The sequence below is a fragment of the Acomys russatus genome, chromosome 16 (assembly GCF_903995435.1).
Source record: "Acomys russatus chromosome 16, mAcoRus1.1, whole genome shotgun sequence".
NCBI lineage: Eukaryota > Metazoa > Chordata > Mammalia > Rodentia > Muridae > Acomys > Acomys russatus.
In genome coordinates this window covers 11356214-11383931 of record NC_067152.1, presented here as the reverse complement: position 1 = coordinate 11383931, position 27718 = coordinate 11356214, and the positions used below count along the sequence as shown (strand labels likewise).

At 48.5% G+C, this 27718-nt stretch overlaps 1 long non-coding RNA gene across 1 annotated transcript; it reads right to left on the bottom strand.

The window, feature by feature from the left end:
* Positions 1-18981: 18981 nt before the first annotated feature.
* On the bottom strand, positions 18982-24689 carry LOC127200096 (uncharacterized). Its single transcript, XR_007832022.1, has 3 exons — positions 24569-24689; positions 20263-20336; positions 18982-19312 (listed from the first exon to the last, which is right to left on the bottom strand). It is a non-coding gene; the product is annotated as an uncharacterized LOC127200096 (long non-coding RNA).
* Between the last annotated feature and the right edge of the window lie 3029 nt (positions 24690-27718).

Here is a 27718-nt window from a genome sequence, read left to right as displayed (position 1 = left end):
CTGGATCCTCTGGAAGAGCCACTGGTGATCTTAGCCACAGATCCATTTGTTCAGCCTTGTATCTTGTGAATTTCGTTTGTTTGTTTTTATTTTTGTGTTTTCGAGACAGGGTTTCTCTGTGTAGCCCTGGCTGTCCTGGACGCGCTTTGTAGACCAGGCTGGCCTCGAACTCACAGCGATCCACCTCCAAAGTGCTGGGATTAAAGGTGTGTGCCACCACTTTCCAGCTCATATCTTGTGAATTTTTAATAATACAATTTTAAAGTCAGGCAGTGGTGGCACACAACTTTAATTCCAGCACTTAGGGCGGCAGAGGCAGGCGGATCTCTCTGAGTTCGAGGCCAGCCTGATGTACAGAGTGAGTTTCAGGACAGCCAGGGCTACACAGAGAAACCCTGTCTTGAAAAACCAAGCCCATCCCCCCTCAAAAAAAAAATGAAAAATTTAAGGCTTAGGGGTATATCTCAGTGGTAGAGTGCTTGCCTAAGATGTATAAAGAACTGGATTCAATTTCCTACACTGCCAAAACAAACAAAAAAACTAAAATTTTATTTTATTTTTTGATGTTACACAAAGTTTATTAGATGAACATGGGGGAAGAAGGAAAGGAGGGAAGGGGGTACCCCAGAGTGAGGAGAGATAGAGGGGAGAGGGAAGTAGAGAGGTAGAGAGAGGTAGAGCTAAAATTTTATTCTTTTCTCTTTTTTCCTCAGTGCTCAGCTTGGAGCCTCACACCGTTGGACAAGTGCTCTGCCGCTGACCTAGAAACCCAGGCCATGTTTCAATTTTTTAAAAATACCTTATTTTTATTTTTAATTATGTGTATGTGTGTACGTGTGTGTGAATGCAGGTGTCCTCCGAGGCTAGAAGAGGGGGTTAGATCACCTGCAGCTGCAATTCTAGGCTGTTCTAAACTACCCAGTAGGGATGCTGGAACTGCAAAATCAGTGTATGCACTTTGAACCTCCAAGCTATTTCTCCAATTCCTTTAGTTTTAATTTTTGAAACACTGCTTGCTGCCTTCATTAGAGAGGCTGTCCACAGGAACTCAAACATTTTAACATTTAAAATTCACAAACTGCCAGGCATGGTGGCACACGCCTTTAATCCCAGAACTTGGGAGGCAGAGGCAGGTGGATCTCTGTGAGTTCAAGGCCAGCCTGATCTACAGAAGAGTCCAGGGCAGCCAAGATAACATAGAGAAACCCTGTCTCAAAAAACAAACAAAAACAAAAACAAAAACAAACATACAAAAAAAATTTTTTTTTCCCACAAAACTAACTGGGTGTGGTGGCACCCCTCTGTAATCCCAGCACTCGGGAGGCAGAGGCAGAAACAGGTGGATCTCTGTGAGTTCAAGGCCAGCCTGGTCTACAAAGCAAGTCCAGGACAGCCAGGAATACACAGGGACCTTGCCTTGAAAAAAAATCAAAGTAAATAAATAAATAAATAAATAAATAAATAAATAAATAAACAAACTTCACAAAAACAGAATGTAGAGTAAATCTAAAGGAAGTTTTAAAATAATTTCCTTGTCTTTCAAATTTATAACACTTAGACTTTTTCAAGTTGTTAAAGTGAAAACCTTAAGCCTCTCGAGGCACCTCCGTATGTGCGCTGTATATATGTGTGTATAAGTCTTACAATGTGCAAATGTAGATCACTTATGTTTACACACAGCACAGGGGCTGTTTTAAATCTCATGTGTCTTTATAAAACAGGTACTTAAAAAAAATTTTTTTTTATTATGTATACAGTGCTCTACCTGCATGTACACCTGCACACCAAGAGGTCATCAGATCACATTACAGATGGCTGTGAGTCACCATGTGGTTGCTGGGAACTGAACTCAGAACCTCAGGAAGAGCAGCCAGTGCTTTTAACCTCTGAGCCATCTCTCCAGCCCCCAAAACAGGTGCTTTTTGTGTCCATGGAAAGTTGAACAGAACGAACAGTTTGAACCCTGCCTTAAGGAACGTGCTGTTGTTGAGAAAGGTAGACAACATGAACACCGGAAAGTGACAATATCGGATGGCTGCTAGAGAGGCGGGAGACTTGGACAGGGTGCCTGGGGTGCAACTGGGGAGGAATGCAAAACAAAACAAAAACCCACTTATTTATTTTTTTATAATTAAACTAAAACAAAAACATTTATACATTTTCATTTTTAAATGAATCTCAAGACTCCCACAGCCAATCAGTAACAGAAGCAAAAAGCAACCCTAAAAGCCTGGCTCCCACACAAAGGATTTATTTTATTTCATTTTATTTTTTGTACTAGGGATAAACATAGAGCCTCCCACATGCTAGAAATATACTGTATTTCTAGTTACCCCCTCGGCTCTAATTTTTTTGTTTTGTTTTGTTTTTCGAGACAGGGTTTCTCTGTGTAGCCTTGGTTGTCCTGGACTCGCTTTGTAGACCAGGCTGGCCCCAAGCTCACAGAAACCCGCCTGCCTCTGCCTCCCGAGTGTTGGGACTAAAGGTGTGTGTCACCACACCCGGATTATTATTATTATTATTATTATTATTATTATTATTATTATTATTATTATTAATTTATTCATATTTCATCTAAATTGTTAGCCCATCCCTTGTATCCTCCCATTCCTCCTTCCCTCCTGCTTTCCCCCCTACTCCCCTCCCCTATGTCTGTGACTGAGGGGAACCTCCTCCTCTTGTAATTATTATTATTTTTTAAGACATAGTCTCACTACTTAGATGACCTGGAACTTGCTATGTAGACTGGGCTGGCCTTAGACTCACAAAGATCTGCCTTCGTCTGTTGCCCAAGTGCTAGGACAAAAGGTGTGTACCACCACCACACCTAGCTGATTTCATTCCCCTCCCCCCTCCCCTCCCCCTCCCCCTCCACCCCCCCCCCCCCCCCCCCCTCTCTTCCTCCCCACCTCCAGACAGGGTTTCTCTGTAGACCAGGCTGGCCTCGAACTCACAGCAATCCGCCTGCCTCTGACTCCCAAGTGCTGGGATTACAGGGGAGCGCCACCACGCCCGGCCAACCTAGCTGAGTTTTTAACCTGATGTCACAGGGAACCTTCCCTTTCTATGCACTTCTGATGAAGGAGGTTTGTTATGTTTGCACATGTACCTCTTCCCGGTTGGATGGCCCTTCCCTGGCCACCCTCTTCCTGATAGTGGAGTGTCAGGCTGGCCCAGGATGACATCTGCTGTCCAGAAACTGCTCAAGGACAGAACAGCTCAACCCCAGAACGCCCAGTCTTCTCCCCCAAGTGCTGATTCCCCCTAAGAGTCCCTGCCTGTCTCTGGAGAGCCCCTTGCACTGGGCAGGGGAGGGCAGGGGAGGGCAGGGGAGGGCAGGGGAGGGCAGGGTGCTACCTCTAAGCAGCTGGTTGGGATGAGGGCCAACGGGGCTCTGTGCTTGTGTGGCTGGTGCCCCTTGCCGCCACACAGCGCCCTTTCCTCCCCCAGACTCTTTGTATCAAATTTTGTGCTGACTTCAGACAACCCAGGCAGGAGGACACAGAGTTGTACTTTCCAAGTAGCTGGCAACCCTTAATCAATGTTAATTGGCTCTAATTAGCATATGTTAATTAATGATATTTACTACAAATTAAAGGTATGAGTGCTCCCAGAGGGTTTCCTGTTCATCCAATTAGTGCCAATTAGTTGCAATTAACACGTGTAAATGAGATTCCATTGAACCCAAAACAAACACTACGGATTCTCTGGATTCCCTTTCGCACCTTTTCACTCAGCCTGGGGGAGCTGCAGCCTGGAGGGCCAGGGAGGAGGGAGTGGGAGCAGCGAGGTCCGACCTTCCTCCGAAGCAAGGCTGGGATCCTCCGGACACTAGGAGTGAGAGACAGAGCGAAGGGCAAACACAAGAAGGGACTTGCAGCCCTCTGGCACGCCTGGTGGCCTCTGTGCCTGCAAGGTCTCCAAACCTGGGCATGCTCTGGAGATCTGGGGGCCATCCCATGGGAATTTCTGGGCCTGCCAGGCCTCAAATCCAGTGTATAGTCCACAGTAGGTATTCAGTAAAAGTTGGGTTAAAAGCTGGTTCCTGAAGCTGGGGGTGCAAATCATAGGTAGAGTACCTACCTTGTATATATGAAGTTCCGTTTCTAGCATGACAAAAAAAAAAAAAAAAAGAAAGAAAGAAAGAAAGAAAGAAAAAAGCTAGAGGAAGTCATGCAATGTTCCTGCTCCCTAGAACATCCCAAGAGGCAGTTCAAAGAGCAATACAACACTTAGGCCCACCCATGACTTTTTTTTTTTTTTTTAAGATAATTGACTTTTGCCACGTTTCTTTCTTTCTTGTTTGTGGTGGGTACGTTTCTCCTGTGGTGGTAAGAATAGAGGTTAGAGGACAACAGACAGGAGTCAGTTCTCTCCTCCCACTATGTAGGTCCTGGGGATCGAACTCGGGTCCTCAAGCTTGGCAGCAAGCTCCTTTACCCAGTGAGCCCTTACAATGAGCCCCTTACAATATAATCTATATATACAGACAGACAAAGGCTTCACTTCACTGAGAGGGTTGCCATTTCCCAGCGTTACTTCTTTTTTTATTCCTCTACTCTCCGAGGCCTAAACCTCTGCCATGGTGGTATCTGGAAAGGGCAACAGGCAGAGCCAGTGCAGGCCTGAAATCCCGGCACGCCAAAGGCTGAGGCAGAGACTACACAGTGGGTTGCAGGCAGGGTGGGCTGCATAATGAGACTCTGTGTCAATAAAAGAAGAAAAGAAAAAGAAACAGCCAGATGGGGCTGGCACGGATCACAAAGTGCTTCCTGAAACACACACGGCACAAAGCTTATGTGAAACTGTGACGGAAGATCTGGGGCCGGAGAGATAGCTCAGTAGGTTAGAAGCTGATCCCCAGAAGTCCCCAGGAGAAGGGGTGAGCTGACTCCCAAAGTTGTCATCTGACCTCCACACCAGGGCATTGTATGCCTGCGTGCATGCACACACACGTGCAGTGATTTTTAAAAGCCGACACACCTTAAAAAATACAAATAAAAATTTAAAAGCCGGGTGTGGTGCCATAGGCCTTTAATCCCAGCACTTGGGAGGCAGAGGCAGGGGGATCGCTGTGAGTTCGAGGCCAGTCCAGTCTATAGAGCTAGCTCCAGGACAGCCAAGGCACACATAGGGACTCTGCTTCAAAAAACAAAAACAGGGCTGGAGAGATGGCTCAGAGGTTAAGAGCACTCACTGGCTGTTCTTCCAAAGGTCCTGAGTTCAATTCCCAGCAACTACATGGTGGCTCATGACCATCTATAATGTGATCTGGTGCCCTGTTCTGGCTGGCTTGCTCACATCTAGGCAGAATGTTACATAAATAATAAATAAGTATTTAAAAACAAACAAACAAACAAACCAAAATAGAGTATCTAGTTCCCAGTCACCCCGTCCCTTGCTTACTCCCCCACTCACTTTTCCACACCCAAATTCCCATTAAAGTTCATATTTGTTCTTTTGAAATACTTACTGTTGACTACTGCCAGGCGCTGGCTTAGGACTACAGTCAGGGAGTCTGTGTCCTTGTAGGGCTCACATTCCAATGTATATTCTTACCTGCCTGGAGAGAATCTCTGTGCAGACAGAGAGACCTGGGTTCACATGCCAGTTCTGTGTCTCAACAGCTGTCTTTCCGGACCTCAGTGTATGTATCTGTAGCCTGAATATAATACTTACCATGGTGTGTGTGTGTGCATGTGCATATGTGCGTGCGTGCATGTGCGTGCATGCGTGTGTGTGTGTGTGTGTGTGTGTGTGTGTGTGTTGTGTAGTGTAGCTGGGGGGGGGCGTAATGTGCTTGTAAAGATCAGAGGTGGATATCATGTATCTTCCTCCCTTGTTCTCCACTTTTAAAAAAATTTGTTGGTTTGGTTTTTGGTTTGTTTGTTTATTTTGAGATAGCGTCACATTATCTAACTCTGGCTGTCCTGGAACACACTGTGTAGACCACGCTGGCCTCAGACTCAAAGAGATCTGTGTGCCTCTGCCTCCTGAGTCATGGGATTAAAAGCCTACAGGAGGGGCTGGAGAGATTGCTCCGTGGTGGCGCACGCCTGTAATCCCAGCACTCGGGAGGCAGTGGCAGGCGGATCACTATGAGTTTAAGGCCAGCCTGGTCTACAGAGTGAGTCCAAGGACAGCAAGAGCTACACAGAGAAACCCTGTGTCAAAAAACAAAACAAAACAAAAAAGAATTACAGAGGACCAGGGTCCAAGTCCCAGCAATACAAAAGGTCTGGAATTCCTATTCCAGGGTATCTGAAGTCTGTCTCTGGCCTCCAGTGTCCTCCCATACCCTGTTCTTAAGTGGGCACCGGGATCTGAACTCAGGTCCTCCAGCTTGTGTGTATGTTACCAGTTGAACGGTATCTGCTGCCTGTAAGTCTTGTTATTTGAGAGGCTAAGCTTTCCCTCTGTCCCATTCTTCAGAGGGACAAAATGTGGAGTCAAAGGGATGCAGGTCAGTGAGTGCTCGCCCTATACGCACAGACGCCTGGTTCAATCCCCAATACAAACAACAAAAAGAGGGAAAAAAAGACAAGGAAAGAAAAACCAGGAAATAAAGTTTAGTTATAAGAAAGGTGGGAGGGAGGGAAACAAACACCAGGAGCTCAGCCTGGGCCCACAGGCATGAAATCTGATGAAGCTGTCCTCTCTATGCCTCCGCTCAGCTGTCCGGGCTGGCCACAGCAATCCTTCCCGTCCGGGCAGAACGTCGCAGCTTTTGTTTGTTTGTTGAAACAGGGTCTTGATGTGTACGCCAGGCTGGCTTCAGACTCACAACACCCTGTCTCCCTCAGCCTCCCAAGTGCAGGGTTTGCAGGAATGGGCTTCTACACTGGGCTTTTACAAAGCTACCAGCCTTTCTAGCCTCCTGATACCAATAGCTTTGTGATGCCCTCTCCTTCATTCGAACAGCCTCTCTCTGTCTCTGTCTGTCTGTCTGTCTGTCTGTCTGTCTCTCTCTCTCTCTCTTTCCCCTGTTTGTTTATTTTTCCAGATCTTTGTAGACCTGGCTGTCCTGGAACTTGCTCTGTAGACCACGCTGGCGTCAAACTCAGACATCCATCTGCCCCTGCCTCCTGAGTGCTGGGATTAAAGGTGTGCACTGCCACTACCAGGCTGGACTAGCCTTTCTTTCTTTCTTTTTTTTTTTTTTTTGGACTAGCCTTTCTAAGCCATGAGAGACACACGTGGAATCCAGAAAGGGTCCTTTCAACTGGCCATGGAATGGACTTTGTCTTGCAATGACCCATGGTGGACCTTTGTGCAAGCCCTCAGGGCTCCTTTAGACTCAGCCAGGCCACTCCAGGTTAGAAAGGACAGCTTTCTGCCCAAAACCCACCCCCAATTTCAGCCTTGCTATGTGCCTTCAAGTAGGTGTTTGGCTGTTCCACATGGCCTCAGCATCCTTCCAAAAAGCAAAAGGGTCTATTGACATGGTATCCTGGAATTTGGGGATGTCCCCTGTAGAACATTGGCCCTGTTTTACAGTGCGCACTCTGACATTTTCAGCCTCCTATGATAAACATAAGGAACCATGGCTTCTCTCTCTTCCTGGGGATTCCCCTAAATCATTGCTTCTTAACCTTCCTAATGCTGTCACCTTTTAATACACTTCGCCATGCAGTGGTGACCCCCAACTATAAAATTATTTTCCTTGCTACTCCACAACTATAAGTGTGCTACTTTTATGAATTGTAATATAAATGTCTGTGTTTCCAATGGCCGTAGGCGACCTCTGTAAGAGGATCATGACCCACAGGCTGAGACCTGCTGCCCTAGGTCCTACCTGCCTGCAGTCTTTTCCTTCCTGCCTCGCTCCGGTCTTCCTTTCCACAATGATGATCAGTATCTGGGATCACCCGATATTATTCTCAAAAGACCAGGCCTTAGAAGGTCTCCCTCACTTTGATCACATCCATGCTTGGAGGTCAGTGAGAGAAATATGGCTAATGGCATTGAATGCCAAGAGCTCAGTGGGACTGCCATAGGAGGAGGTGGCATTGTACTGTGGAATAGACATTCACACTGGAGTCCTTTCGGATCCAATATTTCTCCTCTACCCCTGCCCCTCACCCCATGCCAGTGAGGCAGGCTGGAGGAAGCAAAGGAAAAGGCCCATCTACATGCTTTTCCTTTCAGCATAAGTAAAACTGCCGCTGTAGGATGCCCACAGCATGCCAGACACAGTGCTCAGCCACTCACTAGCATCGTTTCCTTGAGAGGAGCTGACATGGGCTTCATATACTTCTATATAATGTGTGGATATCTTGGACTGAGCCTAGTTTGCTTTGGTACTATTAATCAGCCAAAGTGGGCCATGGAAGGTAAAGCAGAATGCTTGCAGTAAAAGGTGCTTTCTATGTCCCCTCAAAGTCAGCACACACATACACACACACACACACACACACACACACACACACACACACACACACACTTCCTCCTTCTTGTCTGGATAAATGCTGCCTTCAAAATATTGGGCCTACACTAAAGAGGCTAGGGACAATGGATGGGAATATTTCTCCTGTTTTTTTTTTTTTTTTTTTTTTTTTAACTTTCTATTATATACTAAAGTCTCACAAACTGGTTGCCCAGGTTGGCCTGGAACTTGTGATCCTCCTGTCTCAGTTTCCCCGAGTAGCTGGGATTACAAACCTATGTCAGCAGACCCAACTAGATCCTCAGCTTTTAAGGATGAGAATGTACAGCCTCTAAACCAGCGATTCCGGGCACCCTGGAAAGTCTATGATAGAGAAGCAGGTCACTAGAGAAGTGTCTGTTTTTATCCCACTAATGCCTCTGGAGAAGTGATTTCTCTCTAAAGCCAAAGTTCCTCAGATGAGGCATTACGTGGACACTTTGAGGGGGGGCAGGAAAGCCCTTGACTCCAGGAATGTAACAACAGAAAATAATTAAGGTCTAATGAGGTCAGTGTTCCACCTTAACACCTTTTCAGTTCCAGTTAAAACCTCTGCTAATTTGCCAAGAAAAACCAGCCTCGCTTGGGTTTTATTATTTGAATCACGTCCTGTCTCTTAATTTAAGCGAGAGACTCACATAGGATTTTTTTTTTTTTAAATTACAATGCCGACTTTCTTCCAGTTGATTACGGTATATGACTCTCTGTTGGAAGGCCATTATTTTTTGCTATGATTTACAAAGCATTTAAAGCGAAATCAATGTAATAAATATTGAAGTATTGTAATAGATAATTCCATATATTCAGCACGAGACAGAGCACAGCCCTGGCTTCACAGTCAGGAGGGCAGCAGGCAGATGATGGGGTGGGGAGTCCCTTGGTAGCCACTTGAGGGGTGATGTCTCCTTCTTTTCCCCTGCATTTGTTTAGCCAAGATTTCCTGAGCACGCCTAAAGACACTGAACACCGAACGTGGGACTAGGGATGGGTAGGTGCCAAGGTCTGTCTTCCAAACGCCATGGGCTATATGAAGAAATGTCCATGCAACAGCCAGCTAGTAAGTAGCAAGGCCACCTGGGTAGGTCGTCACCAGTCCTTGGGATGCAGTGGCTGAGTGGCTTTCCAGGGGTAGAGGCCTGGACTGGAGGGTAGCTATGGGAGGGTCTTCTTACCCTCCTCCTGCCTCTCTGATCCCATTCTTTCTCCTGCTTTGGCTTCCTTCATCTCTCTCTTCCTTCCAGACCGCGGGCTATAGCCCACCTGTGCCGACCTTGACCTCGGAGCTGCGGAGTTCATCTCAGGAGGAACATTGGCAGCTGTGAAAACTCACAGCGGTGATGAGGGCAAGAGGAGGGGAAAGAACAGGAGAGGGTGCCAGGCATGCAGAGGCCCAGTTCTGAGCTGCCACCCACCTGCTTGCCTCTGCCATCTCAAAAAGACGGAGGGATGGCTTCCTCTCCAGCTCCCCGTGCCTGGCTGCCCCGAGAACCTTCAACCTTCTTCAGAGTAATTGCGGGAGAGTCTCACCTCTACTCCCAGGTTTGTTTGTTTGTTAAGTTTTATTTAATGTGCGTTGGTGTTTTTCCCGCAAGTATGTCTGTGTGAGGGTGTCCTATCCCCTGGAACTTCAGTTACAGATACCTGTGAGCTGCCATGTGGGTGCTGGGAGTTGAACCCTGGTCCTTTGGAAGAGCAAGCTGACAATGCTCTTAACCACTGAGCCATCGCTCCAGCCACTTCCTCCCAGGTTTTGATTCAGAAACTCAAGGCCACCAGTGAAGGAATGTGTGAGGACCACCAGCCCACCGAGTGACACCTCCCCACCCCCCACAGTAACACACCTTCAGTGGAGGCACGCAAACATTAAGCTCACCTGTAAGGGCTATCTGCACGTCACTGCCTGTGGGGATCCAGGGGAGGATGTCGAAGACTACGAACCTGGGGTTTGTGATGGAGTGTGGGCTGGCAACGTTCATGTGGGTGTTTAACAGATCCCAGAGGATGTATTGTTCCTTACCTCCCTTACCCCAAGCCTGAACTCAAGCCCCAAGTCCCTATCTCTGAACAAATTTCACCATAAATTTCAGGAAGGGCATGAAGAGGGGAGGGGAGCAGAGATGGGAGATTTACTGCTAACTTGCTTCCTGACACCTCTTTGGCCCATCCCATAAAATAACAATATCGTCACATAAATCAGATGACATCTCAGGGGACCTTACCCTTGTCCTTGCAAGGTCTTTACGGGGGACTGGGGGACATAGCCAGAGGCATCCACCTAACTGGATTCTCCCTTATGATAACAGCAGTTTCGGTGAGCATGGGGGAATCTCAGATTTGGCAGGAGCGGAGGAGAGAGCAGTCACTATCAGGACCCTAAGACAGAGTCCAGTAGGGCTGAGGTTGTACCTCAGTGGAAGAACCTTGCCTACCATGCCTGGGTGGCAGGGAGAAGAAATCAATGCATACTTTGAGAGATTTCCAGCTCTAATTCCTAGCTGTGTGGCTTCAAGTTGCTTTGCCTTCTCCAGGCCTTACATTATTTTAGAAGCTGGGTAAAGAACTTCTACCTGAGAGGGTGTGCGCGAAGATTTACTGAGTGTAGCCTCAGGATATGGCCGCTATCATAGGGCACACATGTTTTCCCTCACCTAGGATGCAAAACCCTATGGCATTGTTCCCAGGAGAGGGACCCCTGAGTGTGCTTGGCTCTGCCGAAATGGCATCACCCTCTGTTCTCTCAACCTCTGAGGCAAGGCTCCTACGTAGCTCACAATGTGGCTGTGAGCACACATACCTTTCCTTCTGCAAGCCGAGTCCATTGTCATAAACACCCCACACCTAATAAGAGCAATGCCCCGTGGAAATCAAGAGAGGTCCAGAGGCACTGACTGGTACCATCCCTCACAGAGATGGAAGGGCTCCATCTAGCCAGTTTCATAGAGATGGTCACCCCAAAGAAAGAATCCTCTGATTGTGCCTGACAACCATCCCATGGTCTGCGTGATGGGACTGGTCAGGGATGCCTGGGTGCTGGAGGTAGGAACAGGGCCTTGCACCAAGAGACCCCTGGGTGCCCCCTGCAGACCCTTCTCAGCCTTTTTCGTTCCCACACACAGCATCTTTAGCTCCTGAGGATGACTCCTAGCTTTCCTCACTTTCTGGTCCCTGCCTGCCCCTCCTCTCACTCTTTTCTCATTTATCTTCCCGTTTCAAAGTTTCATCGTAAGATGGTTCTTTAGTCCTTCAATTCTTCTTTCTCCATGTCTCCCTCTTCCCTCCCCCTCCCTCTGTTGGGAGCCGAACCTGGGGGGGGGGGGGGGAAGAAAGAGGGGGCGTGGCTCTGCATGGTAAACAACCTCTCAGCAACCTTCTAGTCTGTATCCTTTCTGTTCTCCTTGGTCCTGTCTGTTCTTCCTAGCCTTCCTTTTCTTCTCTTTGGTCTGATTCAGGAAGCCCAACACACACGTGTATGAAGACTGGGGGTCGGTGATAGCTCTGGCCAGAACCCTTGCCTGCCCTGTCTTTAATGCAGGAGACTGAGGAGTTCACCCACAGGGCAGCTGTCAGTGTTGGGTGAATGGATGAGTAAAAGTGAGGGGGTGGGGAGGAGGTGAAGGTGTGGGAGGGACCTATCTTTAAGTGAAAAAGGAAGGAAGATAAAGGGTGGAATGAGAGACTGCTTGGTAACAAGCCCCACCCTGGTACCTCAGTCAGGGCACTCAGTCCTCCTGCCTCCCTCCAGCCGTAGCCTAAGCCCCAGTGTGCCACCCATTATTAGCTCTCTCTACCAGCAAGGTCTGTTTGCTTCTCTGGTCCTCTGGGCAAACCAGAGAAGAAGAGGAGGTCCCTCAGCTCCTGGACCACAGCTTCATCCCTCCTCACCTCCCACGGAGGGGCAGCTGGGATGAGAGGACCCTGGCAACCTGCTCACAGAGTGATGTCTGGGCAGATTAGAGCCTCAGAGCCAGCAGACCTCTTAGGAGGCCTTTGTGGGGGAGGAGAAGGGGATTTTCCATTCTGTGAGCAACTGGATTACACAGTCAGGGGATCAGGGAGGGACGAGAGCTGCTTAAGCTGCGGCTTCATGGCCCAGCCTCTGCTGTGGCTCTCAGCCTCTCATTTCTCAGCAGGGATCTTAACAAGGCTTGCCTTGCCTGCTTTTGAGGTATCTTTCAGTGATCCAAATCAGGTTTAGAGGGAGTCCCAGGCCTGCAGCTCTGACACAAAATGGGAGTGGGTACAAAAGAAATAGCCTACCAACCATCCCCTTCCACAAAGGTCTGGGGTTGGATCCAGAGAGGCGAAGGGACTTGATCTGGGTCACACAGTAGGGCAAGGATGTTTTTCTGACCTTGTGGACTTGTGGGAGCAAGGTCTCTGCAGAATGAGCCATGTCTACCCCAGAGTCCAGAAAGAGTGAAGCTTTAAGTATGCGCCTGAGCTTCTTGTCAGCCACCATGTGCTTAACAGTGAAGGGAACCGTACTCCCGTTTGGTTTCTAAAGCTACAGGGGACCATAGCGGATGGTAGAAGGAAGTGGAGGGCAGGGGATGAGGGTTGAAGATGCTAAGTTTGGGGGCTTAGCATGTGACTAGTTTACCAGTCAGAGGGTTCAGTCCCTAGCACAGAGAGAGAGACAGAGACAGAAAAGAGAGAGCGAGACAGAGAGAGAGAGAGAGCAAGAGAGAGAAAGAGAAGAGAGAGACAGACAGACAGGCAGACAGACAGAGAGAAAGAGAATCAGACTCAGACTAAGAGACAGAGACAGACAGCGAGACAGAGAAGCAAGGGCAGACAAACACAGAGAGACGAAGATAAACAGAAACACAGAGAAAAAAAAATTTAAGTGTAAGATCTAGTCTTGACCTCTCCGCTAACTTGTGTGACCTTGAATAAGCCATCTCCTCTGTCTTAACTGCAAAACAGAGATTTTTAAAAAGTGTCTTTTCAAAATGATTTTGAAGACTGAGTAAGACAAGGTCCTGGAAGAGCATCAAGTACAGTACCGGGTATATATTAGTTGTTCATTAAATAACGGAAGAGGCACCATTCCTCACCCAGGAGTTGTGCCCATTCCCCAGAGCAGGAGGCTCTGCTATATAACCTGACAGTTGGTTCTTCACCCCAGGAGGCAAATCCATCATGCTTAGCAACCCCTGGCCTCCCCCACCTAGTAGAAGGTTATTGGGGGGTCATGCCCCACACCCTGCAACCATTTTCTAGAAAGATTCTCCATATAAGAGGCCTCAAGCCCCACCCTAGCCCCATGTGGCCCCTAGAGGCCTCTTGATGACATAATGACCATCTCTGACCTTTCTGATGGCCTGTGTTCCCTCTAGCCAGAAAATGTCTATGATCCTCTGACCCCTACAAGCCCTACCCCGCTAATGGCTTTATGATCTTCCCCCATTGATTTCTCTTTGCCCTCCCTGCCCCACAGCCCCCTTTCAGTAGGTCCTCGTCAAAATAAACAACATTTATGACCAGAGCAGGATTCAAGGTCCACACTGCAAACAAATGCTGAGCCCTTTGAAGGTACCTGGGGAATCCATCATGTCCTGGGGCATCCTGGGGTGTGATGTTCCCCAGGCCCAGGGAAGGCAGGCTGGGAAGGGGCTCTCTGGATCAGGGTTTAGGATGCAAGGTTTCTGTACTGTATCTAGGCTCTCTCTTCAGTACCAGACCCTGAAGGGGACAGGAAGGGAAAAAAGGGATTGTGCACTACTGAGGCTGAGATATTCCTGTGGCCAAAGCCTGGCTTGACATGTCATCAGGAGAGGAGATAAAATTAAAGGAGGAAAATAAAAGCAAGGGGGGGGGGAAGCAAACAGAATGGACAGACGCAAAAGAGCACACCCCAAAGCACCACAGCCCAGACCTACCAGGGCCTCCTTCAGGCTAGACCATTAACCCAGTGTTCCCCTGCACAAAGGAGCCATGTTGGTACAACGTTCCTAAAGAAAAGTGGCACATGCCTTTAATCCCAGCACTCGGGAGGCAGAGGCAGGTGGGTGTCTGAGTTCGAGGCCAGCCTGGTCTACAGAACGAGTTCCAGGACACCCAGGGCTACACAGAGAAACCCTGTCTCAAAAAACAAACAAAAATAAGTAAATAAATAGAGAGAAGGAAAGAGAAAGAGAGAGAGAGAGAGAGAGAGAGAGAGAGAGAGAGAGAGAGAGGTCCAGGTTGGTATGTAACTGAGGGGTAGAGTGCTCGCCTAGAAGGCACAAGGCCCTGGCCTCTAGCCCTAATTACAAAAAAAGAAAAGATAGGGAAGGAAGAAGAGGAGGAGGGCTGGGTGGCGGCAGTGGTGCACGCCTTTAATCCCAGCACTTGGGAGGCAGAGGCAGGCGGATCACTGTGAGTTCGAGGCCAGCCTGGTCGTCAAATAATCTGCTGTACCCAGATGGAGAGACATCTCCCTACCCCACCCTCACCAAAAGATCACCAGGACTGGATACTGTAACCTTTGCCCTTAGTAACCCTGAAATCTAATTTTAGTTCTTCTGGTATCTTAAGTCCAGGACAGTCAAGGCTACACAGAGAAACCCTGTCTCAAAAAACCAAAATAAATGAGTAAAAGATAAGCCAGGCATGGTGATATACACCTTTAATCAGCACTCGGGAGGCAGAGGCAGGTGGATCGCTTCGAGTTCGAGGCCAGCCTGGTCTACAAAGCAAGTCCAGGACAGTCAAGGCTACACAGACAAACCCTGTCTCGAAAAATAAAATAAATTAAATAAATAAATAGGAGAGAAATAGAAATTTAAACACTGTTTTTGAATGTCTGCATAGGATGGTCAATGGAAGAAAGACACCTAGGGGTAGGGTGGGGGGGAGGACCAGTCTTAGAGGACCCGAAAACCAACCCAAGTTGGTGCTGACACTGAGGGAGCAGGAGGGCCCTCCACCAAGATAAACCTCTTCCTCTAAACCCTTTCCAGTAGAGAGAGGGGGCTACCAGGCCAGCCAGCAAGGTTCTCCTCCAAGCCTCAGCCTCCCCCAGCGGCTTTGTTTTCAAGGGGGACTGGAACTGTTGTTACAGAATATTAAACTGGGATTCCCAGAGGCCCAGGTCTGAGAGCAGCTTTCCAGGACACACAGCTCGGTGGTGCTTCCTTCAACATCAGAACTGGGCCACAGGCCTGGGGGCTGCTCTTCTCTGCATCCCAGCTGGGGGCAGGGAAAGAGCTCTCTCCATCCAGGATGCAAGGCTTCTCATTTTCCCTGCTAAAAATAGCATGCTATCAAAACAGGCTAGGTGAGGAATCAGACAGGGACCCGGTGCCTAGCCAAAGGCATCTAGCCCTTTATCAGATAGCCGCTTACACCATTTGCATATGTGTCATTTCATTAACGTTGGATGAGTGAGTCAGATGGAAATGCAGGTTTGGGTTTCTTTTGTTTTTGTTTTGTTTTGTTTTACAGGCAGGCAATTATAGTTTTTTCAAAATGATTCTCTTTTTAAATTGAAAGAATACTTTTAATGACTCTTTACAATCTCCACATGAATTTAGACTAGCCAGGAAGACTTTGGGGTTGGGTATTGTATTTATATATAAAAAGTCCTTCAGGACACGAAGTTATAGGGGTAGAAGAGCCTTGGAGAACATCTAGACCAGTGGTTCCCAACCTTGGCTGCACGTGAAATCCCCTGGAAGTGTTCTTTGGGTTTTTTGTTTTTTAAGATTTGTTTTTTACATATACAGTGTTCTGCCTGCATGTACACCTGCACACCTAAAGAGGGCACCAGATCTCACTATAGATGGCTGTGAGCCACCATGTGGTTGCTGGGAATTGAACTCAGGACCTTTGGAAGAGCAGGCAGTGCTCTTAATCTCTGAGCCATCTCTCTAGCCTCTGTTCTTTGGTTTTTCAGTAAGATGCTAAAAACCTCCTTCCAGAGTTGTTGATTGGATTGGTTTAGAGCCCAGATACCTGTTTTGTTTTTTAAAATACCAACAACAAAACTCCCCTGATGAGTATACCACTGCAGCCAGGGAAGAGAACCACCTCCGTAGGCCAATACTTCACTTTACAGATAGACTGACACACAGCTGACCAGTAGCGGACAGACGATCAGAGGAGCTGATCCACTCTCCCAGCCCATATATGTCTGTCTCTCTGGAATGTTGGTGAAATGAGTTACTAAGGTGAGCATGGTGGTACAGGCCTGTAATACTGCGCTGGGGAAGTTTTAGCACAAATTCTGGGCCAAGCTGGGCTACTTAGTAAGACTTTCCTGAGAGAGAATGAGGGGGTGAGGGGAGACTAAGACTTGGTGGTGGTGAGGGGGCACTTGTCTGCCCACACCAGCCTCCCAACTCCATCTCCCACCCCTGCATGTTCTTGTCAGAGCCCAGGAAGGCTGGTATTTCTACCCTGTTCCTCTTAAGTTTTTCTATCCTAAAGAACTCTGGATTCCTGTAGGAAAAAAACCACATGAAGTTCTAAATTTGTCCACCAGCTGACAAGGGTCCCAGGGCAATTCTTGCTCCTCGGCTAGATGAAACGGGAGTGAACATCAGCACAAAGAGATGGTGGCAGTGTGCACATATAAGCAGACACCTAAAGATGCTTAGGTACCTGTGCAGAGCCTCATCCTGTATGCCTACCAGAACATGACAGTGAGAATATTTACATGTGTATGCATAAAAATCCACCTGTGTTTTGATACCCATGTTGATGTTTCTATGACGGTCTGTATATGGAAAAAAATATGTATAGATGCATTAGAGACTATGAAATTAGGCCTTAGGTATGCATTGGTACACTGGCCTGGAATGGTACACTAGCGCATAAAGTTAAATTCACATTTACATCTACCAGTGACAGTATGTGGAAGGCCGGACATGGTGGTGCACGCCTTTAATCCTAGAACTTGGGAATCAGAGGCAGGTGGATCACTGTGAGTTCGAGGCCAGCCTGGTCTACAAAGAGAGTCCAGGACAACCCAGGCTCTGTGTAACAGAGAAACCCTGTCTCAAAAAACAAAAACAGAAGAAGAAAGCACATGGAAGAAGACATGTATGTGACAGGCTAGCCGCGTGACTGTGTGTGACAGACAGTCGGTGTGTGTGATGGTACAGGTCCATGTGTGAGAGAGGTTTTCTCCTGTTTCTATCACGCTTCTAAGTAATCGCTGGGAAATGTACGTGTTGGGAAACAGTATCTTTCATGCTTAAATATGTCTCGGCATATATAAATGAAACATGATATTGTGCCGGGCGAGAAGCTGCATATTAGTGTTGTTTGTCATCGATAGAATTAAATAACCCATGCAAAGCCCTGGTAGTGTTTCTTACAGTTTTATTTAACACTGTTTTAGCCAGGCAACATTTGGCTGGTGCACACATGCTGCAGGTTACTGCAATAAATATGAAATTTGGAGATTATAGCACACAGTGCACGAAGTCTACCAGAGGAGTGCTATCTGAAAATCCCAACGGTCCCCACCTTTCCTTGGACTTCCCTTCTTTGCTTTCCTTCTTCAACCCTCGTTAAGGCCCATCCCTTCACACTTGACCAAGAGGCCTTTGCATCTGCAGTAAAGGGGGACAAAGGGGAGGTAAGGATTTAGGGTTGGGGGAGAGATAACACCCCAGGCTCTGGGGCTGGCTGGAATGTGTCTGCTCCTCCTTAGTCTGTCAGAAGCAGGCCTGGAACCCTGTGTGAGTGAAACAGGAAAAGGAAGAGCAACGCCAAGCATCTTCACAGCTTCTGCAAGGCCCTTGGCAGACTGACAAAGTTACTTATTCAGAGCAAGGCATACATGTTGCATTTATCAAATTAGTGGTAAATCTTTCCTGGGAAGATGCCTTTAAGAGGGTTCCTGCTTCTTTTGTTTAAGGAGGTACTATATCCTTGCTGTGGCCCAATGAGAATAAGCTCGCACCCAGGCACAGACCTGTCAGCTCACCTTCAAGAACGAAGGCTGAAGGCCCAACAGGATGGTGCACATCTTTCATCCCAGCACTCAGGAGGCAGAGGCAGTGGCAGAGGCAGGCAGATCTCTGTGAATTTAAGGCCATCTTGGACTGTCTAGTGAGTGCTTGGACAACCAAGGCTACATAGTGAGAACCAGTTTCAAAAAAAGAAGAAAGACCAACAAACAAACAACAAAAATGAAGATTTAGCCAGTTGTAGTGGCATACACCTTTAATCCCAGTACTCTGGAGGCAGAGACAGGCAGGTATCTGAGTTCAAGGCCAGCCTGGTCTACAGAGTGAGTTCCAGAGTATAGCCAGGGCTGCATAGAGTAACCCTGTCTCAAAACAAAACAAAACAAAACAAAACAGAATGAAGACTGATCAGGGGACTCAGATGCCAGCTCCATTTCCTTTATGAATGATCCAAGGCAAAGCAAAGCTAACTAGCTAGCTGGGAAAGTAGGGTCCCCGTCTGTAAGGCCAACTCAGGAGGTTCTGGAAGAAGAGTTTGCCAGCCATAGACACTGAAAGGAAGTCACATTTTATTCCAGAAAAGATAAGTGACACTTGTAGTCCTTATAAATTTGCCCAGGACTCCACATGGAGCCTCGATGGTCTTCTCCTGGTTGTTCTGTCGCTACCATCCCTAGGCTCCACTTGGGAAAGACTGATCCACAAAACTCCTCCCTCTGCCAGTCTTCCTGCCCTTGAGGTTTCTCTATTCCCTTCTGTCCTACCCAGCACTCTGAGGCCACAGACGCTAAACCTAATCCAAACAGCAACTGCACTCGCTCCTATTCTACAAATACTATCATTACCAGCTCAGTAGTCACCAGCACTGCCTTCTCCAACAGACAGCTGCCAGCCTGCCTCCATCTGCAGGGGTGGCAGCCATACTGAGCACTGTTGTCATCCTCACACTGCTGGAGTCCGGAAGTTGGCCCTTCAAGGCTGTCTCCTGAAACAATATAGAAAAGAAGGTGTGTGTGGGGGGCAGAAGTAAAGAAGTCTCCCTAATGTTTGGATTCTAAGTGTGAGGTGTAGAAAGCAACACACACACACACACACACACACACACACACACACACAAGATGCACAAAGACAAAACCATGAATCATCTCCATGCCTGAGCATCTATCTAAGCATTAGGTAATATTCTCAGAGGCCCAAGGTTTTCAGCCAAATCCCAGGTCTAAGCACAAGGACACTGCATAAATCCCTCCCCTTATGAAAGGCCAGTTTGAGCAGATGGGACCACTCTTAAGTAAACTGAAGAGCCCGCCCTTTGCTTGGCTTAAAAGGAGAGGCAGGCGGCTGGCCCTCCCATCCTAAGAGCAGGAAGCTAGCCTACTTACTGGCAGAGGCCCGAAGTCCTTAATTCTCAGTCTCCAACTTATCTCTCTGGGGGAAGATATCCATCCCTTTGACCACACAATCCTACCTCTCCTCCCTAAGGGGAGGTCAGGCTGGAGGAGGCTGCTGCCGAACAAGTGTTGGCTAGAGGTGAGAAACCAAATAGAGCCTGGAGAGCTGGTCCAGCAGGAGGAGTTCAGAAGCATGGCCTCATCCGCCAGAGTTTATCTCTAGACCAAATCTAGGGACGTCACCTCACAGCCACCCACCCCACTTACTGACAGCCACCTCGTTAATATTTATTAAACAAAATATTTTAGTGAAGAAGAGATAAGTAACTAAGAGATAAGTAACTAAGCACTCAGTGGAGGCAGAGGGCATCTGTCCACCCTCAACCTACATAGTACCAGCTGCCACCTCAGGCCCTGCCCCTTTCCCCAGGTGTGTCAGGAAGATACAAGGCAGGTGGAGGGAGAAAGAGACAGACTCAGGCACCCCAGGTGTTCACCAAGAAATGCACAGACTGTGAAATTACACTAGGGCTGGACAACTTACCACCACGCATGAACCCTTGGGGTACTGAAATAATTAACTTGCTAATCAGCTACACCTTGCTCTTTCCTTTCTCCCTGGAAAAACAAGAAATGCAAATCGCTTTCCTGTGTCAGTCACTTGGAAACAGATAATGCTTTTGAAGAAACACACCCTCTGCTACAGCACAGACTGAAATAGGTCCTGGGCATTCCCCCCCTGTTCCCCTTGGTCCTCCACTGCCCACCTGGATTCCGAAAGTACAGACGCAGAATGTTTCTAGAGATGCGGGGGTTTTATTTTTTTGTTTTTATCCCCAGCAGAGCCTTTCCATCTTTGCTAAGCTTTCTTGCTTGGGCCCTCTTTAGCCTGCTTGCTGGTGCTAAACAGCCAAGATCCTTGTGGAGAAAGGATTGATTAGAGTCGTAATAATAATCCCGGGCATTCGTCCGGCTTTAGCGGTTACAAAGTGTTTCCACACATTATCTCATTCGGTCAGAGGAGGGTGGAGCTAGAAGGGACCTTGGCAATCCTTTAACCCAATCCCCTGCATACAGATGGGGAAACCGAGGCCCAGAAAGGTTAACTAGAGGACAGTGTGGCCAGTGAGTCCTGCTCATTTTCTAGAACTCTTGTGCTGCCTGGGATCCTCTGAAAAAGAGACAAAGAATGTAAACTGGCTTTTTGCTGCATAACAGATATAAACCAACACATCAAACAATTAACAAGACATGAAAATGAGTGAGTTACTCTTATAAGCAATGGCCTCTGCAGGGGTAAAGGAGGCTTACAGAGAGGGAAGGGAGTGAACCATAGTCCAGATTGGACACGGTAATTCAAAGACTCCCCCCCCCCCACCACCACTACCACCAAGGGCTCTCTGTGCACAATGCCCCCATCTCCTGGGATTTAAAAATGTAAACACCATCCATTTTGAGGTTTGGAGTTTAAATGTGGAGCAGGTTGGCAGGAAAGAGCTTTCTTTGGATTCTAATCTGGCACCTACACTGGAGGGTTCACAGCATAATGGGTTTATGTGTGCACATGTGTGTCCACGCAAGACATTAGATGTAGCATTGAAAAACACACATCTTAGTCCTTGTACAGATCGGATAATTTGAAAACTGATGGCTCTTTCCCTCCAAGGCTCTGAGAGAAGGTTTACAAGAAAGCTTTCTTTAGAAAGGGGCACGTGGATAAAAGATGGAAACCAGAAATCTAAATAGGGCAAAAGAAGCCACAGACACAGTTCTACCAGAAACATTTCCTTGTGCGTGGCACATGTATGTGTGTTCAGCCTTCCTCTGCTTCCTGTGGCTCTTAATTTAAAGATAAGACTGATTTGGCCCTTAGATGCCAGGTCTGTTTACAGATGTACTTATAAATGTGCAAGACACCAGTTCCAGGTTCTAGATTGTTAATTCGTCACTCTTTCCCCTGCCTTCTAAAACAACTCTCCCTTTGACTGCTGGTGGAACTCGGGTCTGCCCCCATGGCCCAAGCCAGTTGGAAGGTAAGCGGTTCCTTTGTGCATTCGTTTATTACTAAGCCCAACTCTTTTCCCTCTAAAACTCCTTCTTCTCCCTGTTGAGCTGGCCAAGCTTGTGGATTTATGAAGAGAGATGTTTTAGCAGAAATCCCCCAGAGTGTCCCATCAGCCTTAAATCCCAAGCCCGCTCACTCCCCCCCCCCAAGACCCCATGACACACAGCATGCCAACACGGCTTCCTCTTGCCTATGCATTAGCCATCCATTGTGGCAACCTGACATCTCTCACACATAAAACCGTAAGAGAGAAATAAAATATCTGTCTCTTGGTGAAAATAAAGCTTTGCCTACCTCCTGATGTATAGGATATAAAATAAAGCCGCGGCTCCAATAGTGGCTTTTCCTTATGCCGGAGTTGCCTGTGCACACACGGAGACAATGAAGACAAATGGCTTGGGACGAGGCCCAGCCTCCTGGGGCCGCCTTCACCCTCTTTTATTATAGTCTCTCTCCACCTCCCTGCCGTTTTCTTTCTTCTTCACTTTCTTTCCTTTCTTGTTTCTATTTGCCTTTTATATGCCCTTCTCTTTCTCTGCCCTGAAGTTTTATTCCTTTCGTTTGTTTCCCTCTTTTCTTCCTTCCTCCCCCCCTTTTTTTTTTTTTCTCTTAAAGCATGACAGCAATGATGAGAAGAAGCCAAGTGTCCCACCTTCTCTCCCATGCCAGCCACCTCTCTCGGTCTTTCCCTCTTTGGCCCTCTAATCCCCCTAAGTAATTCTGCCATTACTGCTCAGGAGCCTTGCTTTGGTACAAATGTACAAACGGCCCCAAGGGGGAATTAAGAATTGAGTTTAGTGGGGCTGTGGGTTTGGCCTTTTGTTTGTTTGTTTTTTGTTTTTCCCTAGGAAGCTGTGTCCCCCTCCACCCCAGTCTCTGAACCTATTTACTTAGCTTCTGAGGAGGCCAACAGAGCAATGCTGCCACATAACAAGATGACAATTGGCTTTCACATCCCAAAGCCTGAAAGCTTCATCAGCAGGCACATAGAGGACCTTAGGTCCCTTCAGCCAACTCAGCTACCAAATAACAGATCAGTCCCTTGCTTTTGCTCCCTGAGTACTGAGACCTCAGGAAGTAGCAGTGGTGGTGGTGGCAGCGGCGGGGAGGGGGGGTGGGGAGGTGGGGGGTGGGAGGTGCAGAATATTGAGCCTTCTGCATGCCCACATGGACTAAAACTGTCACACAGGCACAGAGTGATAGCTACCTACTTGCCTTCCTACTCTCTACACACTCTTTTCTGCCCAGCAGTAACCACTTTATTCTTTCTTTGTCCCCTGAGACCTCACCCTTGCCAGATGCCAACTGCTCTGCAGACTCCCATGTCCCAGTGGGTTTATATAACTCTACAGGTTTTTCCTCATCTTTGCTCTAGCCTCATCCCTTCTACTAGTCTTTTCTCATCCTTCCCAAACTGTTTCCCACGCATGCATCCTAAGCCTCTCCAGCTCTGTCAGGGACCTACAGACAGACATATTCATCCTGGGCCCTGGAAGAATAAACAGTGACAGGGGGTAGCTAGCTCATGACCTTCCTTGGGGGAAGAATAGGAGAGCCCAGGGCTGTATGTAGACTGTCATGTAGGCTATGTCTACCAGAGGTGAGGCACAGTGGGTGGCTTTCAGCTGGGAGACTGACTCAGTGTGTGTAATCTGGTCATTCTAAGCCAAAAAGACCTTTATTAACATTGCCCCAAACCTGAACAGGCAAGGCAGTAACAGCTGTTGAACTCTGTCCAAAAAAGGAGGGAGGTTCTAGGCGAAGCTCTTAGGCTGCCAAATCCAGAACAAACCCATTCTCGGCCCCAAAGGCTTTCGGGTCTCCCTCCCTCCCTCCTTTCCCACCTGATATCTCTCCAGATATCAGCAGTGACCACCACCATTAGGTAAGGGGAGAGAGTCAATTAGTGACAGGATTAATTACTCTGAGGCAGGGCCCCCCCACCCCCGTTTGTCTTACCGGTGTGAGTGTGTGCTCAGAGGAACATGGGCAAGCACCCAAATACACATTGTTGTCACGCCGCCTTAGATGTTTTATTTATTTGTTGGATTCCTGCCCAGTGCTGCTCACACACGCTTTCCACAGGCGCTAAGTCTCCCACTGAACAAGACTCCGACTTCCTTTTCTCCGGCCCAGGAATGTGCCTGTCACACTCAAAGTCACACTCAGATCCCAGTGGAAGATCCTGGCTGGGAGCTTCAGAATTCTCAGCTTTTAGGTTTTCTCCACCACTTTTTCTTTCTTTTTTCTCCTGTCTTATTCTGCAGCTCAGGCTAACCTGGCCATCACTAAGTAGTACCCTTGAACTCAAGCCCTGGGATAAAAGGACTGAACCACCACAAAGGACATCTTCTCCATTTCTCTGATTCACTCTTCCACGTCTCCCTTGAGGCGTCTTCCCTCCGGTTTACATCCTCTTTGCCTTTTCTGCACGCCTTCTCTTCTTCCGCCCTTTCCATTCACTTCTAGGCACCCTCTCTCCATCTCCACGACTACCGTGTTCAGCTGCCGCTGAGATGAGCACGCTCTCTCACTCGCTCGCCCTCGCCGCTCTAACCGCCTTCCTCCCCAAGCTCAGAGTCTCCCCAGCCTTCTCCGGAAGCCTGGATTGTTTACCCAGGCCAGGTGCACACCTTGACACCCAGGGAGGGCGGATTCTGCCCTTTCTTGGCTTTGCTGTCCTTTCCCTACCACTGTCCAAGCTCTGCTTGGAAAACGTCGCCAGGAGCAAAGTGCGCGCCCTCCCGGAGCACTGTTACAAGGCCCACCTCCCCCAACCTCTCACCTTCAATAAGGCAGTGAAGGGGAGCTGGTGCCCTCGCTTGGATCGGGGTTCCTGCTTGAGAAAGCGTAGAGAATAACGATCCGATCCGTCTCCCTCTCCTACAACTCCCTTACTAAGCGATTCAAGGGAAGCAATGATACAAACTAGAAAGCGTGTACTTATTAAGAGAGCGAAACTCGGGAAGGCGGAAGGAAAAGAGGCGCTGAGGACAGTGGATCCGAGAGACTCCAGCCGAGCAGTACCCTCCCTGTGTTGTGTAAGCTGGGTCTTCACAGGTCTGTGAGGAATTGTATAGCCTCCAGATGGCAGGGGTCCCCGTTGGCTCTCGCTGGTCCCTTCCTTCCTCACCCCAGACCTGTGTTGCTGGGTGTGCAGGGTTTTGTGGCTGGCTGTCTCAGCAGCCTATGGTAACACGGCCTCCTCGACCTTTTCTGAGGACCAAGGTCTGGTCTGGAAGGAAGCAGCTGCTCTGGGAATTAAATAGCAGCCTACAGTGACTAAGAATGAATGTCCCTGTTTGGCGGGAATTATTCCAGATTTGGGCTCAAGGTGGAGGACAGGGGTTCTTGATACTGTAGGCAAGGGAGATTAGGGGGTATCTGAGCCGGGTGGACTGGCCAGCCTCAGTTCTGAGACAGGGTCTCTCCCTCCTTGTAAGCGGATTTTTTTTTTTTTTTTTTTTGAGAATCTTCTCAGAAGACGAAGCTCGGCTGTGGAAGCCACTGTCTGGGACCTTTTTCCTGCCATGCGTTCTTAGTGAGGTGCAGGGTAGTCTGTGATCGCTGAATGACGGCCAGGCATCCCGACTGAATCTTTTGTCTGCCGGGTATAGGTAGCTAAAGGTCTATGTGACTTTGAAGGATGGGGGATTGGAAAACAGGTGTACTTGAGAATGTGGACTGCTCGTTGGTGTGAGTGAGGAGGGAAGACTTGGAATCTTCTCCAGAGGCCATTTATACACAGAACTGAGCTCAGTGGATTCAGAGACGGGGGGGGGGGGGGGGGGGGGGGGGGTGGCGGATTTAGAAAGCTGGGTCAGTTTTCTCTCCCTGTCTCCGCTACTGATTACATTTCAAAATAAGAGCCCAATGAAAACGGGAGGGGCATGTTAATCGTCTGCGCTGTCACCGTGGAAGCATTAAATCTAGATTTTAAACATAGACTCAAAGAGCCAAGAGACACGCCTTGCGCTGCGCTCTTTAACACATACACCCCAGAAGCCCGAATTGGCTCGGGGGCGGGTTTTTTTCACCATCTGGACATCAAGCCAAACAGAATACGATGCTCTAGAACCAGTGTCCTGTCTTCACCCAACTCCTGTCCTCTAAAGAGGACCCTTTCTCCCATTTCTGGGTCTCAAAGTCGTTGCATGCCAAATTACTAAAACAATCTTTCTCCGAGGAAAGACGCGGATAGGAAAGGGCGGGCAACGGAGTGCAGATATGGCCCTACAGGTTCTCGCAACAGCAGTTTCCTAGTTTCTCTCCTCTCGGGCCCCTCTGCTTTGCCTGTGAAGCAGTCCGGCAGCGGCAAGTGTGAGCCCGCCGGGGACCTGGACGACTATAAGCTCCTGAGAGGGGCAGTTGAGTCCCTGGCGGTAACAGCTAGCTCTTGAACAGTTGGGGGTGGAGACCGATGGTTTCTTCTTTTTGGCAGCCGCTTGGAATCGTCGGGGTAACAGAGGATTCGGCGCTCCGCCACACTTAGCTGATGGTGGGGGGTGGTGCTAGAATACTGGATACTGATCAACTTGTCCTAGGAAGTGCCAGGTCTGCTAGAAGGTCGTGATGCAGAGTTGGAACCCGCAGAGCCCGCCAACTAGGTGGGAGGGCCGCATCCTAACTCTGCTCAGTCCTGAGTTTAAGCCTAGGAAAGATCAGGGGAAGGATTGATGCATGAGAGCTATTGGCTGCGCTACTTTGATTCGCGGCGGTTTCACGGGAGTGCGTACGTGAACCCGAGTATCTAGAATGCATAAGAAGTCTGGCGCTCAGAGGTTAGGGGCTGGGGAGGGGGCAGGTCTCTAAAGAGGCGTGCGAGGCAGGCGGTGGCCCGCTGGGTTTCCAAAGCGGAGATCACGCTGGTGGGAAGGCTAGAACTGCTGAAGAGCTTCGGGGCTGCCCGGAGATACAAGAGAAAGCAGATCTTTGGCACTGCCCTAAAAAGCACCAACGCTGTCCAACACAAGCCAGATCTGTGGCAGCTTCTTTTCTCTTCGCTGTAAGAGGGTATTCTGTTTGTGGACGCGGACTCGCTGCCAGTCCCACTGCGTTAGCACGAGCTTTTCTCCTAATTTAGCTCCATGGAAGACCTGACGGGCTCATAGATGAAGTAACTCAAAAGGCAGATTACTGAAACATCATACAGATACGGCTGCAGGGCCACCCGTATTTCCTTCTAGGTGTGATCAAATGAGCCTTACTAGCATCTCCCCCAAATAGGAAGCAAAAGTGGCACCACTTTGAAAGAAATTTGGGTTAAGCTTAGAAGAAGAAGAAGAAGAAGAAGAAGAAGAAGAAGAAGAAGAAGAAGAAGAAGAAGAAGAAGAAGAAGAAGAAGAAGAAGAAGAAGAAGAAAAACAAACAAACCAGTCGTTACGATTAACTTCAGTGCTTCTGGGAACTAGACTGACTCGTAAACCCTGTGAACAGCATGCGATTTCCAAACCCAGGCAGATCCGCCCTCGCCCCCTTAGCCGGGAGTTTATAACGCGAACAGAATTAGTAAAGAGTATTATCCCTAAGGAATGAAGTCTGGTAGGTATGATCTGCTGGTGTTTGAAGGAACAAACTAGCTCCAAGCCTGGAAAAGATTTGAAAGCCAGTGCGCCGCACGCTCCCTTTGCCTGCAGCCGCGGTGCAGTACCCCGCTGCTACCACCTCCCGCAGCTGCAGGAGCCCCCGCGGTTTCCCACCTAGTCATTTGTTTTTGTTTGTAAAAGGTGTCTCCGGATCACAATTTTCTCACAACTTCTCGCCAGAGTTGCAGCTCCTCACCCGAAGCGCTTCCCCACCCACTCCTCTCCTTCCAGCCTGGCGCCGCGCCTCCGGTTTCCCCCGCCCCCATCAGGAAACCACCAAATCAACTTTCCGAGAGAGCGCAGCGGGAGGTCGACGCTCGTGTCTCCCAGACTCCCTGCCCAGTGGACTT